This window comes from Salmo salar, chromosome ssa18, assembly GCF_905237065.1.
Source record: "Salmo salar chromosome ssa18, Ssal_v3.1, whole genome shotgun sequence".
Taxonomy (NCBI): domain Eukaryota; kingdom Metazoa; phylum Chordata; class Actinopteri; order Salmoniformes; family Salmonidae; genus Salmo; species Salmo salar.
In genome coordinates, this window is record NC_059459.1 from 57,835,036 (window position 1) to 57,847,059 (window position 12,024).

General features: G+C 43.4%; 1 protein-coding gene across 1 annotated transcript in view; it reads right to left on the reverse strand.

Annotated features, from left to right (window-relative positions):
* LOC106577540 (mitogen-activated protein kinase kinase kinase 11) overlaps positions 1-12,024 on the reverse strand; it is a 31,928-nt gene that overhangs the window by 17,344 nt on the left and 2,560 nt on the right. The window lies entirely within an intron of this gene.

Genomic DNA, 12,024 nt, shown 5'->3' on the forward strand with positions numbered 1-12,024 from the left:
ATAATGTACTACTTTTGACCAGAGCCCAATGGGCCATGGTCATAGGTATAGGCAATAGGGTGCCATTTGGGACACAGACAAGCTCTGGGAAATAACCTCCATATCCTCTCGGTCTGCTGTCGTGACCTAATCTCCAGGAAGTGAGCGCCAATTGGACCAAAGGGCTCTGGCCCTTCCTCGAAACAGAGGATCCATTTCACCGTCGTGCTTTATGAGGCAGATTAAGCCGAATCCTATTTTTAGAAACAGGGGTTAACAGGGGTCATTTGGCTTCTGGCAACTGATTGAGAAGGCAGGAGAGGAATGTGGGATATATGGGTGAGTGAATCAAAAAAATCGGTCGCTCCGATGAGAGCGGGTTGGTTGTTATCGACAATAAACTGACCGAGTCGAGTGTCTGCCAGGGTTGTGACCTGTGGCGGGTTGAATAACTTGCAGTAACTAAAAATAAAAATTGTCGAGACGTACAGACACACACAGCGTTTTAGCAGCATCAGCACGCTCAATATTCTTCCTCCATTTCCTGTGTTGAGGCAGAGTACATCCTCAATTAAGACACCCTTTGGCCCCTTCAAAAGGAATATCACTGGCTGCTGGAACCACAAACAGTGAACTGGTCTAGTATGTAACCATTGTAAAGCTCCGCCTTATCTCAGCTCACTGGTCACGATAACAACACCCACCCATAGCAGGCACTCCAGCAGGTATATCTCACTGGTCATCCCCAAAGCCAACACCTCATTTGGCCGCCTTTCCTTCCAGTTCTCTGCTGCCAGTGACTGGAACTAATTGCAAAAAATATATATATTTTTTTTTTTTTATATCTCCAGCTTCAGCGATTTTTATTTATGTCTCCCTCACTAACTGTGAACATCAGCTATCTGAGCAGCTAACTGATCGCTGCAGCAATACATATTTACTTTTCTGCTCTTTTGCACAGCAGTATCTCTACTTCCACATCTGCTCATTTATCACTCGTGTTAATCTGCTAAATTGTAATTACTTCACTATTACGGCCTATTTATTGCCTGCCTCCTCACGCCATTTTCACACACTGTATATAGAGTTTCTTTTTTCCCCCAATCGTGTTATTAACGGTACGCTTGTTTATTCCATGTGTAACTCTGTGTTGTTGTTTGTGTCGCACTGCTTTGCTTTATCTTGGCCAGGTCGCAGTTGTAAATGAGAACTTGTTCTCAACTAGCCTACCTGGTTAAATAAAAAAAACTAATAAAAAAATGGACATCCACGGCAACACACATCTCAGGTTTCACTAAACCGATGTACCAGACGAGAAGTCTATAACGCCTTGCACACACCTGCGCTCATAACTAACGTTACCATAACCGTTATGTAGAAGATCGGCCTACTAGGCCTATGTAAGGTTATAGTAACAGTTAACTGGTCACTCATTTTGAATAAGGTGAACAAGGGCATATGGCACTAGACCCAGAGTTGGTCCCTGTCAGCCTGCCCAGCCCCAGACAACCTCCTGACACAGACAGTGCAACCAAACAAAGACGCCTGCGACACCGCAGCTACATCCCCATGGCAACGGGACTCTGTTTGGTATTGTTTGTTGTTCAGAGAGAGAGAGAGAGAGAGAGAGAACGCGAGTAGGTAGTCACTGAAATGACCCCTAGATATGTATACCAGCCAAGCTTATCTACAACAGTATATCTATACGGAAAGGAAGCTCAACTGCTCTATTGCATATTTGTATGTGGGAAGAAAAATATTTGTATTCTCTTATTTAGGGGCACTCGAGCTATTTACGTCTCACGAGTGTGGATGAGTTCGCACTGACATGCACTTCACGCACCACCAAGGAAGGGCTGTGGGCCTATTTCATTTCCACAGCAGCGTATGAGAGAACACACGTTTGCATTCTTCAGGAGGCAAGTCGTTCCAAGAAGTGTAGCTAGTTGCACACAGATATTGGTTGTTCAGCGGGCATTTCTCGAAAGGAAAAAAGTGGTAACGGAATAAGGGCCGGGGGTATCATGAAATCCTAAATCCCTGTTGGTAGGACGCACACATAAGAAGCTCGGCTGCGTTGCCAGCTTGACTAAATTCATTAGTAACGTGACATTGACCTGTAATTCATAAAAGTGGCCAGCTGCACCAAACTACTGTTCATCTCTCTCTCTCTCTTCTTACCCCATCACTTCTCTTTTTCACTACACTCTCTCCTTCCATATCTCCCTCGCTCTCAAAACTGAATGCGCACTGCATTTAAGCACGGCAAGGTAAGCGGGGACATGGATGTGTACAAACAGACCAGATATTCCCTCTGTAAAGTAATTAGAGAGGCAAAACGACAGTACAAGGACAAAGTGGAGTCGCAATTCAACGGCTCAGACACGAGATGTGCGTGGCAGGGACTCCAGACAATTACGGATTATAAAGGGAACGACGGCCACATCACGGACACCGTCGCCTCGCTCCGGGAAAAGTTAACACCTCTTGGTCTTTGACGCTGATGTAAGATATTTAAACATGTTAAACCTCGTGAGGCTGCCGGCCCAGACGGCATCCCAAGCCACGTCCTCTGAGCATGTGCAGATCAGCTGGCTGGAGTGTTTACGGACATATTCTACCTCTCCCTATAGCAGTCTGTTGTCCCTGTACCCAAGAAAGCAAGAGTAACTGAACTAAATGACTACCGCCCCCTTAGCCCTCACTTCTGTCATCATGAAGTGCTTTGAAAGACTAGTCAAGGATCATCTCACCTTCACCTCACCTGACACCCTAGACCAGCCTCAATTTGGTTACCGCCCCAACAGATCCACGGATGCCGCAACCGCACTGCACACTGGCCTATCCAGACAAGAGGAATACCCATGTAAGAATGGTGTTCATCGACTACAGCTCAGCTTTCGTCGCTAAGCTCGGGAACCTGGGTCTGAACCCCACCCTGTGGAACTGGGTCTTGAACTTCCTGACGGGCCGACCCCAGGTGGTAAAGGCCGGCAACAAAACCTCAACACAAGGGTGCGTGCTCAGCCCTCTCCTGCGTGGCCACGCTCACCCATGACTGCATGGCCACGCAAGTCTCCAACTCAATCATCAAGTTTCCTGGACGACATAACAATGGTCGGCCTGATTACCAACAACGGGAGGTGAGGGCCCAAGCGGAGTGGTGCCAGGAAAATAACCTCATCCTCAACAAACAAAGGAGCTGATCGTGGACTTCAGGAGACAACAGAGGGAGCACACCCCCATCGACGGAGAGGGTGAGAACCTTAGTTACTGTTACTAGCCGGCTATCACCCGGTACTCTAGCCCAGGGGTTCCGAAACTTTGTCACCCTGGTCCCCCCCTTCCAGCATTGGGAAACATCTCGTGCCCCTCCCCTGCGTGCGCACACCAAATCTATTTCTATGGGCACAATTATTCTTCATGACAAACTGTTCACACTTCTCTTCTTGGTAGAGAGAATTTTGCAGGTTTTAAAGCTTATTTCCTGCTATTCTACACATTCGGTTAAGGGGTGCAAAGATAATGTTGCAGTTTTAAAGTACATTTTCGAGCAATTCTATACACGTTGCCGTGTCTAATGTGTATTGATGTGATATTCGAGTGACAAAAAAATTACAACAATATCTATGGGCTAAAATCCCCCGAAATAAATCAAAAAACATTAGCCGACATGGGCTAGTTGATCTGGACATTTCTGGCAAGTTATAAAATGCTCTCTATACAAAGGGCAGCAACGACTGACATGACAAGAGGACAACTGATGATGCACTACCCAATTTAATATTGCAACTTTTAAGAGTAAGTCGAAAGCTGCACCGAGTTCCCTATATGACCATGGCTGTTGGCTGATGTTATGGTCGGTGTGTGTGCGTGTGCGTGTGCGTGTGTGTGTGTGCTGCTGCCCTGTGTACATAGTCAGTAAACACTGGTCACTTTAATAATGTTTACATACTGTTTTACCCACTTCATTTGTATATAATGTATTCTAGTCTAGGCTCATCCTATATAACTACTGCTGTACACATCTTTTCTATTCATATACTGTCTATTCAAACCATTATATACATATATTTATATTCCGGACTCTGACATTGCTCATTCTGATACGTCTTAATGTTTTGGGGATGTGTGTGTATTGTTAGGTATTACTGCACTGTTAGGAACTAGAAACTGCATTTGGAATAACAACAAAATATGTGTACAGAACCAATAGAATTGTATTTGATTTAATCTCTCTCTGCCCTCCCCTTCTGTGTGTTTGGGCCGGCTCTGCTCTCTGCCCGTAGGCGAGGGAGAATTCCGACAGGGGAGGGGGCTTTCCCCACGAAGAACGGGAGCTTTGTCCCCTGAGGGACAGAGCCATAGGCTGACAGACAGTCTGGCAACCTCTAACACTGACATAGCGATAGAGGGAGATGGAGAGAGAGAGAGAGAGAAACCGAAAGAGAGAGAGAGAGAGAGGGAGATGCAGAGTGATATTGAAGAATAGCAGCAAAGCTGCAACTTGCAAGAGAACACAACTCATGACGAACCTGAAACATATTAGAGTTGATGTGGCATTAACAGGGCATTTAGTTACTTGGCATTATAAAGACACGTTCTCCTCAGACCCTAGGCCTCCTCTTAAGAAGGGCGCATTAAGGGATTACTCTGTCAATGGGTTCTTCATAACATACACCAAGTCTAGTCATTGAGTATTTTTCTCTTGGCAGCTAAAGTGCGTAAAAGTTAAATGCACCTATACAAAACAACAAATGGTACAACATAGCTACCAGTCTCTCTCTCTCTCTCTCTACAAGAAGCAGTGAAGCTGACGTCAACACTAACATCAGTCGTTGAAGTTTAACCTCCGTTAGCTCAGTATCCTCAAAGATGATCTAGATTTTGGACTGTCTGCTCTAACAATGGGAATACATGTCAGCAAAGGTGGAAGGCAGGCAGGAGGCAGAACATTCTAGTTAATGAGAGGGCATGTGAACAACAGGTACAACTCCCATATATATTTTTTTTTTTACTCGAAATTGCCAGGATGCCACGTACGTCCACTTATGTCAGTATATTTGGAACAACCTAAATATGACGAAACCTCTATTCGATCAAATAAGCCTCACTTAGCAAATTAGCAATCCAATGTTTATGTTGACTTATTTTGACACTCTCTCGTTGACCGCCATACAAAAAAAAAAGACTAACTTGGACTGCTTCGTGCTTTATTCTCGCGCTGACAGATTTTAGGGCGGAGTCAGCCCTTTCCGCTCTGGTATCCTAGGAAACTCAGACCCTGGGGCTCAATCAGCAGTCTACCTCACAGGGTGTAGAGGTCAGGAGGTCGGGTCAGAGGTGGCTGGTGTATAAGTGGGCGGTTACTTCCTACTTTTTGAAAGACTGTCCCCTTTATACAACATGGTCCGATGTCGTGCATTGATCTAGCTAGTTATCAAGGTTTGATTGACAAGAAATCTTCGCTAATGTTTGCACAATCGTGTAGAACGGCACTGGAACAGATAAATCAGTTTCAACTTACTGAGAAAGACAACAAAAATGTAGCAGTATGATAAACATACCTCGACGCCACCGTTTGGTGCCACCTTAATTGGGGAGGACAGGCTCGTGGTAATGGCTGGATTGGAATAAGTGGAATAGTATCAAATATGTTTTCAATGCGTTTGATGCCATTCCAGACATTTTTATGAGCCGTCCTCCCCTCAGCAGCCTCCCCTGCTCGACTCTAGTACAACAGCTGCATACACACATGCAAATGCTCAGGTACAAAGAAGCATAATACAGGACAATTAGTCAAATCATTCTAGCCAAATATCAACCAATGGTAAGAATTCTCCATCGGCTCACTATAGAAAAAAAGATGCCAAACCAAGCTAGTGAGAGAGAACTAGCTGTAAGCCTGGAAAAGATCACTCCCTGATTCCCTGGGGTTTGGAACCCTCTCCACATCTCTGTGATGTGAACTTACAGTGTCTCGTTTGGTCCCTCACTCCTCTCATTCCCTGGAATTGTGTTGTCCAGGCCCTCATCCTCCTGCTCGCTGTTCCACACAGCATATTATTCTGGAACTATTAGTTGAGTGTGTGTACACATACTGTCCGTGCATGTGTGTGTATCCATGCATGTGTGTATCCAAGCCAACAGTGTGTGTATGGGAAATCCCGTGCCAGCTCCTACCTGCCCCCCTGCCTCCCTATGCCAATCAGACCCTGGGATCTCAGGATGCAGCCTGCCCGGCATTTCCAAAATAAAGAGAAGGGAACACAGAGCTAGAGGGAGAGGCCAGCTACCCTCACCCCTCCTGGGTCTACTGCACTCTTATCGCAGTCAGCCAGACACTGTTCCAATGGGAACACAGCGGAGCCTTGCCCTGGCCTCCTCTACAGAACCTGGCACTGCCACCCAATCACAGGTGATTCCTGTTAGGCAGCAACACACTGGTATTGAAGATGTCAGTGAAAAAGATAAGGACATGTTTGTTCCTATTGAGGCCGAGGGAGTATTTCCTTGCCGCTGTCTGTCGGCTGCGTTTGCTACTGTAGATTGGGGTTGGCACGTTGTCGTTCCAGCGACAAACAAGGAAGGCTATCAACTTTGTTCTACTTTTCTTTTCTTTTTTTTTACTGATTGATTAAAGATAGAAGACAGGAATTGACCTACAGCAAGGTCATTTATTCAATCGATTTGTGGCTACATTTAGCCTCTAACCTGTTTCTCTCTCCAAGAGCAGGATCTCATTCCAGTTGGAGGCCATTTCCTCCACAAAACAGAATACGGTTTCCTTTCGGTTTGAATACACAGATGAGTTATTGATTTGAATTTACGAGTACTGTCTCCTCCTACTCATCCCATGACCCATTTACCCAGTTAACTACAAAGTACAGCTCCCACTTAACAAGCCACAGGTACATTGTTTTATTTAAAATGACTAACTGGCCATAACAGTCAAGCCCCATTTTTGGTATCTCTAACCATTTCATTTACATACAATACCCCTTGGATTTACTTTCAAAATGTCCATATCAGGGCCTGTATTCATACAACGTCTCAGAGTAGGAGTACTGATCTAGAATCAGTTTTGCCTTCTTAGATCATAATGAAAAAGATGACAAGGACAGGGGGACCTGATCCTAGATCAGCACTCTTTAGCCTAGTATTGTTTGTCTCCGACAATAGACTTGACTGGCAAAGCTACTCTATTGCCTCAGCAGCCCCTGCTACAGACGATAAAAGTCTACATGCCAGACCTATAGACATACGGGTTGCATTTCAGGAGTTTATCAAGTTCAAAATGTCTACTTCCTGGCCTGAATACCTCACACGCCGCCACTACGGGCTAAATGTCCAAATTGCCCTCGTAATTCTCCTCAGTGAATTTGGGAATGTCGCTGTGTGTGAGAACGAGTGTGAGTAGCGAGAGGCTGCCAGTGTGTGTCTGTGAGTGCAGAGCAACACAGGGGATGTTTTCAGTGTGCTGCGTTGCAGTGCTAAGGACCCTGAACGACATCATGCTGGTGGTATACGTATGTATCAGATACTTGTCCACTCTGGGAGGGAAAAAAACGTGTTGTTCCAAGATCTACTTAAACTGTGGTTCTTCTTCTTTTTTTCTTTTTTAAGGGCCATTAAGTTTAGTTTGACTCCACCAATGCTCAGTGCAGCATTTTCCACCTGATTTCAAACTATAGTGTATATTTAAAGTGGGTGTAAATATAATGTATGTGAGCCAATGTGTTTATGACTGACTGTGTGTATCTGAGGGCCGATGTGTCAATGACTGACTGATAAGGGGGCCCAAGGTATATATATATATATATATATATATATATATATATATATATATATGTGTGTGTGTGTGTGTGTGTGTGTGTGTGTACACACACACACACAAACTCACTCGTGTGTGTATGTACACACAGTCGCTTGCGTATGTGTGCAGGTACTGGGAATGCGAGAGGAAGAGGCTCCTCTCTGCTGTACCTTAATCTGTATTTACTTTCAACAGAATTCCAGTTCTGACCTCTGGCCTCCATCTAAGGCCTTCCTCTGTGTGCACTTCCTTCAATGATCCTGTTTAATCAGCATCTTCCATTCACGCAGTAAGTACAATCAGCTTCACTGATTTGTAACACAAAGCAAAACAATCTTTTAAAATCTCTACACCTATAGAAAGTGTCTTTCACCCTTAAAAAAAGGAGACATTTACATTTTTACAACCAAATATCTATTTTTGATGTAAATGGCATGTTATAGCATCCAGACAGAACGCTACCTGCCCCAATGCATAGTGCCAACTGTAAAGTTTGGTGGAGGAGGAATAATGGTCTTTGGCTGTTTTTCATGGTTCGGGCTAGGCCCTTTAGTTCCAGTGAAGGGAAACCTTAATGCTACAGCATACTATGACATTCTAAACGATTCCAACTTTATGGATACAGTTTGGGGAAGGCCCTTTCCTGTTTCAGCATGACAATGCCCCGTGCACAAAATGAGGTCCATACAGAAATGGTTTGTTGAGATCGGTGTGGAAGAACTTGACTTGCCTACACAGAGCCCTGACCTCAACCCCATCGAACACCTTTGGGATGAATTGGAACGCCAACTGCGAGCCAGGCCTAATCGCCCAACATCAGTGCCAAATCTCACTAATGCTTGTGGCTGAATGGAGCAAGTCCCCGCAGCAATGTTCCAGCATCTAGTGGAAAGCCTTCCCAGAAGAGTGGAGGCTTTTATAGCAACAAAGGGGAGGGACCAACTCCATATTAATGCCCATGATTTTGGAATGAGATGTTCGAAGAGCAGTTGTCCACATACACTACATGACCAAAAGTATCTGTTTGGATGCATGATTTGCTTTGTGGACTTCACCGGACAGATGTTGCTCTCCGGTTTTGTGATGAAACAAACATATGTGTAGTTGAATTTATTTCGCCGCTGTGTGACTGATGTCTTCTGTTGTCACGGCCTTATTGTACATCGCGGTTGTTATATAGCAAACAATGCAATTATCACAACATAGGTTGTAATATGGCTTTTTTACTGGCTTGGCTTCCTCCGTGCTTTTACTCATGCACCACTACTGGTCTGGACCCTTCTATAACATGTCATCTACATGAAATAGAGGTTTGGCTGTAAAAAAATTTTTAAATAAAAAGAACTTCTGCTTTAACACAGCTCTGTCATTGCAACAGTCCACTAAACAATGCCTTGAAATCACTTTAAAATCATTGTTATCGTGTAGTGAACGTCTTTTTCTCTGAACTTGACAACCTTCTCCTTTCACTTACCGTCTTATTTGAATCTAAGGCGTCGCTGTGCGTCAGTGGTTTGTGTCCAATTTTTAGAAGCTCCAACCTCATTGTATTTTCAATGGCGCCAACTTGAATAGTGTGTACCTTTCCTTGATACCTTCCTTGGTTCACCCGTACACTTTAAAGTGACTGGTGAAACACCTCTCTCTCTCTCTCTCTCTCTCTCTCGCCTCTCTAAAATACAGACGTCTCCTTCCCCAAAACAGCAGGATCGAGACAAGTAAAGGCAGGCCTGGGACAAAGCTTCAGAGAATAATAAAACAAACATAAGGTAGGAGGTAGAGAGGATGTGTTTGGATGTGTCGCTCCATATAGCCTATAAACCCTGCATTTAAAAAGCTTTTCTTTACACAACATGGGTTGTTCTCCAGTCCAGTGGGTTTCGTTGATGTCTGCTCAGTCTGAACAGTGGGGGGGCATTTACATCTAAAAAGGACACATGAGCACCAAGTTCATAGGAGCATATCAAATATGGTGTCAAATGAAAGCTAAGAGAGTCTATATTTTGGGAAGTTGAGGCAGAGATACATTTTCCATCTTAAAAATTTGCTATAAGTAAAGGCTGATTTCTGGATAAACAGATGGAAAATGGGTCGTACAAAACATCTACCAGAAATGGTCTTAAAAAGGTATCAGAAATACATCAAAACATAATTTTGACGTAAAGACCCCTGAAAACTAATATCAACATGTATATTTAGTTTGAAAAATTGTTTACCTGTAGTAAGTTTAAGAAATATTGCCTTGTAATTCCCTTCCCAAAAACCTACATATCCTTAAGATATTTTCAAATTTCTCTCCTTCATGGAGGATAATGAAAGTTTAAATAAGTAACAAGTAATGGTAGACCTACCAATAAGTTAGTGATTTTACTGATATCAAATTTGTATATGAATCGAGTGATTTAAAAACTCCAAATTAATTGGTAACAATGGGAAATGATAATAGTCACAAACTACAGTTGGGTCACCTGCTACTCTTCTCCCTTCCACTGGTATACTGTTATGTTCAGCTCATAACTGTTTTCTTTCTCTTTCTGTTGTCTGGTGGTCAAACAAAGAGTATTAAAAACTCCTCTCTCTCTCTCCAGTTTAATGTCACCTCTCCCAGCTTTTACTGACACCTACCCATGAGCCCCCTCTCTTTCCATTTACCGTAACCAGCATCCTCAACCACTGAGCACGGACCGACACCGGAAGTCCATGGATGTTGAAAAGTAGATGAAATTTGGTCAGTCCACCCTGGCCTTGATGTTAACGTCCACAGACGGACCGGACCAAATCTGGACCCCATCATAGATACTTCACAAGTATATTTAACAGGTTTGGATAGCAAAGCACAGTACAGTGAGTAGAGCACAGTAGGGTACAGTACAATAAAGTACTCTACAATACAGTAGTACAGAAAAGTAGAGTATAGTACATTGTACTGTACTTTACTCTGATGTGCTGCATTGTACTCTACTGTTCTGCGCTGTGATGTCAAAACTTGTGAAACATGAGGAGAATGACATTTTTATCCATTTCTGTTTAGTACAGGTCAGAGACCCATGATGAAATTCTGTTACTGGGTGTGAATCCACTTCACTTACTGTAGTTCAATAATAACCGATTTTTTCAAACTCAAGGTGCCGTGTCAATCTCCATTATTTCTGCAGACATCTTTCAATCTTAACTCGGAGTGGATATTTAAAAGTTTTTGGGAAATGTGGTCGCATAAAAAAACCTGAGAGATAGTTAATCGAAATTCCGTTACCAAAGTTTAATCTGCACCGTTCTTCCACTAAATGTGTTTTTTGGAAATGTTTCAGTGGAAATGTTTCAAAGTAGTCCTTGTGCATAGAGTTGTATGGTTTGTTAAACTTTGAAATCAATGGTCTTTGTTTGGCAGACACATTAATGTGAAAGGGTAATTGTCCTGGGCCATGAAGCAAGTAGAGGGTTGAGAGAGGAAAGGTGCAGTGGAACAAGTGAAAGAGGATTGTGCATTGTGAAAATCAAATGAAAATGTACTGAAACAGTGATACTTTGGCCTAACTAGGGTTAGGTGTGACCAAAAACCTTGAAACTGGGTATAAAACTCCTAACACCAACCTACCAAGGCCCATATTCTAAGAAGCGGTGCCGGTCTCGTCAAACTAAAAAAGAACCTTGATATTTTGCGTAAGGTAACATGGCTGTTCAGAGGGATTATTTGAACAAACGATAAAAGAAGGGATGCTGAACAATTACAAACCCTGAACATTGCCGAGCCTCTGAAATGGATTATTGAACTTGTCAAAGGTATAATATTGGTTTTGCCTCCGTGTGTGAATTCAGGTGGCCTTGTGTTTTTGACTATCAATGTTACTTAGACACACTCAGCCGGACAGTTCCAACAACCGTTTGTTATGGATTGAGAGAGTTGAATTCTATCTTTATCACCTTCACGACATCTATTTGATGCAGTTTAAGGTCCACGGTATAAGGTCCAAGGTCCATGGTATAGGTCTACGTGGCCAGAGCCCAAAACACCTACATCACTGTTATTCCCACAAGTCCAAAGAGTGAATTGTGACGGACTTGAAATGCGTCCACTAGAATTCTCGACCTTTGCTCGCGAAGCAGCTGGCCTCGTTATCGTGAAATGCTCACTAGACTTTCATAATCAAGTTTAAACTTTTAAAAGTCACATGTACAGGGTTAAGTATGGTATACATCGTCCAACGAAACGCTTACGTTCAGGTTCCTTC